Source organism: Rhincodon typus, chromosome 1, assembly GCF_021869965.1.
Source record: "Rhincodon typus isolate 14 chromosome 1, sRhiTyp1.1, whole genome shotgun sequence".
In the NCBI taxonomy this organism is placed as follows: domain Eukaryota; kingdom Metazoa; phylum Chordata; class Chondrichthyes; order Orectolobiformes; family Rhincodontidae; genus Rhincodon; species Rhincodon typus.
The window spans coordinates 2,969,803-2,975,871 of NC_063332.1; the positions used below are offsets into that span (position 1 = coordinate 2,969,803).

General features: G+C 46.6%; 1 protein-coding gene across 1 annotated transcript in view; it reads left to right on the plus strand.

Moving 5' to 3' along the window:
* LOC109925295 (probable carboxypeptidase X1) overlaps window positions 1-6,069 on the plus strand; it is a 59,470-nt gene that overhangs the window by 731 nt on the left and 52,670 nt on the right. The window lies entirely within an intron of this gene.

Genomic DNA, 6,069 nt, shown 5'->3' on the forward strand with positions numbered 1-6,069 from the left:
TTGATCCCGGGACAAAGGCAGCGATCCTGGGACAGAGGGATTGATCCCGGGACAAAGTCAGTTTTCCTGGGACACAGGGATTGATTCCAGGACAAAGGCAGCGACCCTGGGACAGAGGGGATTATTCCCGGTGCAGAGGCAGCGACCCTTGGACAGAGGAATTGATCCCAAGACAGGGGTAGCGATCCTGGGACACAGGGATTGATTCCAGGACAAAGGCAGTGATCCCGGGACAGCGGGATTGATCCCAGGACAAAGACAGCGATCCTGGGACAGAGGGATTGATCCCGGGACAAAGTCAGTTTTCCTGGGACACAGGGATTGATTCCAGGACAAAGGCAGCGATCCTGGGACAGAGGGGATTGGTCCAGGTGCAGAGGCAGTGATCCTGGGACAGAGGGATTGATCCTGGGATGGGGCAGCGATCCTGGGACAGAGGGATTGATCCCGAGACAGGGGCAGCGATCCTGGGGCAAAGGGATTGATCCCGGGACAAAGGCAACGATCCTGGGACAGAAGGGGTTGATCCCGATGCAGAGGCAGCGATCCTTGGACAGAGGGATTGATCCCGAGACAGGGGCCAGTGATCCTGGGACAGAGGGGATTGATGCCATGGATGGATTATCAATTGGCAGGAGAGATTATCGTAAACATGGGTATTTATATGGAAATGGCTGGTGATGTTGGTAACATGGATCTATATTTTATTCCCCCATGAGAAATGGGCATCTCTGCCTGGACCAGCATTTATTGCCCATTCCTAGTTGCCCCTTAAGAAGGTGGTGCTGAGCTGCCTTCATGAATTGTTGTAGTCCATGTGCTGTGGATTGACCCACAATGTCCTTAGGGAGGGAATTCCAGGATTCTAACCAGCAACACTGACGGAATGGCGATATATTTCCATGTCAGGATGGTCTTGGAGGAGAACTTGCACGGGGTGGTGTTCCATATGTCCATATGTTGTTGCATTTGAACACGGACTGCTTCAGTATCTGAGGCGTCACGAATGGTGCTGAACATTGTGCAATCATCGGCGAACATCCCCACTTCTGACCTTATGATGGAGGGAAGGTCATTGATGAAGCAGCTGAAGATAGTTGAGCCTAGGACACTATTCTGAGGAACACCTGCACAGATGTCCTGGAGCTGAGATGACTGACCTCCCACAACCACGACCATCTTCCTATGTAAAAACTGGAAGAACTGCGGATGCTGTAAATCAGGAGCAAAAACAGAAGCTGCTGGAAAAGCTCAGCAGGTCTGGCAGCATCTGTGAAGAAAAAATCAGAGTTAATATTTCGGGTCCAGTGACCCTTCCTTGTTCTGAGGAAGGGTCACCGGACAAAAAACGTTAACTCTGATTTTTTCTTCACAGATGCTGCCAGAGCTGCTGAGCTTTTCCAGCAGCTTCTATCATCTTCCTATGTGTCAGGTATGACTCCAACCACCGGAGAGTTTGCCCCCTGATACCCATTGACTTCAGTTTTGTTCAGGCTCCTTGATGCCACACTTGGTCGAATGCAGCCTTGATATCAAGGGCTGTCACCCTCACCTCACCTCTGGAATTCAGCTCTTCTGTCCATGTTTGAACCAAGGCTCTAATGAGGTCAGGAGCTGAGTGGTCCTGGCAGAACCCAAACTGGGCGTCACTGAGCAGGTTATTGCTGAGCAGGTCCTGCTTGATAGTGATGTTGATGACAGCTTATTGTTAGGCTGGAGAGGGTTCGCAAAAGATTTACCAGGATGTTGGCAGGAATGGAGGGTTTGAGTTATAAGGAGAGGCTGGATAAGGTGGGATGTCTTTCACTAGCATGTTGGAGATTGAGGGGTGACCTTGTAGAAGTTTATGGAATCATGAGGAATATAGATAAGGTGAATATCATTTTCCTAGGGTGGGGAATTTCAAGATTAGGGCATATATTTAAGGTGAGAGGAGAAAGATTTAGGAAAAAAAACATGAGGGGGTAAATTTTTTAAACACAGAGTGGTTTGTATTTGGAATGACCTTCCAGAGGAAGTGGTGGGTGCAGATACAGTTACAATGTTTAAAAGACATTTGGATAAGAGCTTGAATAGGAAATGTTTGGAGGGATGTGGGCCAGGAGCAGGCAGATGAGACTAGTTTAGTTTGGCTTACGGTTGGCATGGTCTGGTTGGATGGAAGAGTCCATTTCCATGCTGTATGATTGATTGATTGATTGTCTGATTGTCTGATTGATTGTCTCGGGTACTGAAGTACAGTGAAAAGCTTTGTTTACAAGCAGTACAGGCAGATCACAGTAAGCAAGGATGTACAGATCAAAAAGACTTAGAGGAATACAGGTTACATTCCACAGGGTGTGCGTCAGGCGAGATCATCATTAGTGAGATCAGCATTATTTGAGGCTAGAGTCCATTCATCAGTCTGATAATGGCCGGGGAGAAGCTGTTCCTGTACCTGCTGGTGTGCGTGTGTTCAGGCTTCTGTATCTTCTGCCTGATGGAAGAGGTTGTAGAAGGTCATTACCGGGGTGCAATGCGTCATTGATGATGTTGGCCGCCTTTCCGTGTCAGCGAGCTGTGTAAATGGAGTCTATGGAAGGAAGGTTGGCTTCTGTGATGGTCTGGGCTGTGCACACCACCTTCTGTAGTTTCTTATGGTTCTACACAGAGCAGAGTCTATGACTTTACTGACAATCGAGAGTAGACTGATGGGGCAGTAACTGGTCGGTGGGAGTTGACCTGCTTTTTGTGTACAGGACATACCTGGGCAATTTTCCACATTGTCGGGTAGATACCAGTGTTGTAACTGTACTGGAACAGCTTGGCTAGGGGAGCGGCAAGTTCTGGAGCACAAGTCTTCAGTACTATTGCTGGAATGTGTTCAGGGCCCATAGCCTTTGCAGTATCCAGTGTCTCCAACCGTTTTTTGATATGACGTGGAGTGAATTAAATTGGCTGAAGACTGGTATCTCTGATGCTGGGGACCACTGGAGGAGGCCGAGATGGATCATCAACTGGGCACTTCTGGCTGAAGATTGCTGCGAATGCTTCAGCCTTATCTTTTGCACTGATGTGCTGGGCTCTTCCATCATTGGGGATGGGGATATTTGTGGAGCCTCCTCCTCCAGTGAGTTGTTTAATTGTCCACCACCATTCACAACTGGATGTGGCAGGACTGCAGAGCTTAGATCTGATCCATTGGTTGTGGGATCACTTAGTTGTATCTGTCACTTGCTGCTTTCGCTGTTTGGTGTGCAAGTAGTCCTGTTTGATGGCTTCATCAGGTTGATACCTCATCTTCAGGTATGCCTGGTGTTGCTCCTGGCATGCCCTCCTGCACTCTCCATTGAATCAGGGTTGATCCCCTGGCTTGATGGTAATGGTTGAGTGGGTGATATGCCGGGCCATGAGGTTACAGATTGTGTTGGAGTACAATTCTGCTGCTGTTGATGGCCCACAGCGCCTCATGGATGGCCAGTTTTGAGTTTCTAGATCTGTGCGAAGTCTGTCCCATTTAGCACGGTGATAGTGCCACACAACATGATGGCAATCATTAAGGATGTAATAACTGAGCATTTGGAGTCAGTCCCAGTCAGCATGGATTCACTGAAGGGAGATTGTGCTTCACAAATCTTCTGGAATTTTTTGAGGATGTGATCAATAGAGTACACAAGAGTGAATCAGTAGATATTGTGTATCTGGACTTTCAAAAGGCTTTTGACAAGGTTCCACACAAGGGATTAGGAAGGAAAATTAAAGCTCATGGTATCAGAGGTAAAGTGTGACATGAGCAGAGAACTGGTTGGCAGACAGAAAGCAGAGAGTTGGAATAAACAGGACCTTTTCAGAGGGGCAGGCAGGGACGAGGGGGGATACCACAGGGTTCCTTGCTGGGACCCCAGCTGTTCATAACATACATTAACAATTTGGATGAAGGAACTGAATGCAAAATTTCCAAACTTGCAGATGACACTAAGCTGGGTGGCAGTGTGTGCTGTGAGAAGGATGCTCAGAGGTTGCAGGGTGACTTGGACAGACTGGTTGAGTGGGCAAATACTTGGCAAATACAATATACAGTGGATAAGTGTGAGGTTACCCACTTTGGTAGCGAAAACAGAAAGGCAGATTATTATCTGAATGGTGGCAGTTTAAGAAAAGATGAGGTGCAATGAGACCTGGGTGTCATGGTCAAACAGTCGCTGAAGGTTGGTGTGCAGGTGCAGCAGGCAGTGAGGAAAGCTAATGGCATGCTCTCCTTCATAGTGAGAGGGTTTATGTATCAAAGGAAGGATGTCTTGCTTCAGTTATACAGGGCCTTGGTGAGGCCACATCTTGAGTATTGTTTGCAGTTTTGGTCTCCCTATCTGAGGAAAGACATTCTTGCTATTGAGGGAGCCTAGCGAAGGTTCAGTATCCTGAAGAAGGGTAATACCCGAAACATTGACTGCTCTTTTCCTCCAGATACTGCATAGCTTGCTGTGTTCTTCCTGCTCCTGTACGTCGACTGGAGGTTCACCAGACTGATTCCCGGGATGGCAGGACTGACATATGAGACAAGGTTGGATCGACTGGGCTTGTACTCACTGGGATTTAGAAGACTGAGGGGGATCTCATAGAAACATATGAAATCCCGATGGGATTGGACAGGCTAGATGTGGGAAGAATGTTCCCGATGTTGGGGAAGTCCAGAACCAGACATTACAGTTTAAGAATAAGAGTTAAGCCATTCAGGACTGAAATGACAAAGAATTTCTTCACTCAGAGAGTTGTGAACCTGTGGAATTCTCTCCCTCAGGAAGCTGTTGGGACCAGTTCATTAGACATATTCAGGAGGGAGCTGGGCATGGCCCTTGCTGCTAAAGGGATCAAGGGGTATGAGGGCAAAAGTAGGAATGGGATATTGAGATTGTAGGATCAGCCATGATCATATTGAATGGTGGTGCAGGCTCAAAGGGCCGAATAGCCTACTCCTGCACCGATTTTCTATGTTTATGTAGTTAAAACTGGATGGGGCTTTATTGCCAAGAAAAGGGTTGTTAATCCCCAGAATGTGGTAATAGAGGACAGAACTCCAGAAATGTGCTGTTCATCTGCAAAAGTGGATATTAATCTCATGGTGGTGGCAAAAATCCCATAATCTGAAGTATTACTCAAGGTGGGGAAATGGACTAATCAATGCTAGGATCAGGGTATTAATCTTAGCATTTGATGATAGAATCCTGAGAAATAGAGAATTAATTCTGAATTGAAGGATTGTGTAATAGACATGAAGTTGAAGATTTGTCCTTTGAATTCCCCTCATCTGAAACAGAATTTTGATATGCATACAGTTGGGCTATTTCCAGAGAAACTCTGGATTTGATGTCTGTCTTCAGTGAGGTTTAAATTCTTTTGTTAATGACTCACAATCATTGTGCCAAGAGGGTACTGGAATTCATCTTGGCATTGGGTATTAATCCAGAGTTTGGGATATTAATTGCAGGAGAGAGGTATGAATTCTGACAATTTGTTTGTTCGTTTGGAGTGCAGTGTTGTGATGAGGAGAATTGATTTGTTGACATTCTTCAGTACAATGACTCTGAGCTCTTAAGTAGAAACGATAGAAACTGTTTTTGTTTTGGCAACTGATTTGTAAAGCAGTGTATTTGATATGTTGAAGATTAGCTTTTGGGGGCTGGAATGAAATGTAATATCCTGTCAGTGTGTGCATTCCAATGTGGCCAGAGGCTGCAGCTGAGCCTCAGTACAGATGTGATAAGAACTATTTGGAAAGCTTCCCCTGTTCCTGGAAACTCACTCTGTCAACTCAGCATTGACACAGACTCAGTCAAGCTGCACGCCAACAGTTGGATAGCCTTCAATTACATGTTGGAGACTGTGCTGACACAGCTCCCACTGGAGAACAGGCGTACAGTCAGAATACTCAACTGTTGGCAGGCTCAAAGCAACGCCACATACTCTGAAGCACACTGTATCCAACAATGGACCTTCACTCACACTGGATAACATTCAAATACTCCTCACACACACATTGTACCCCATCCAACTCCCCCGCCTCACACACATTGTACCCCATCCAACTCCCCC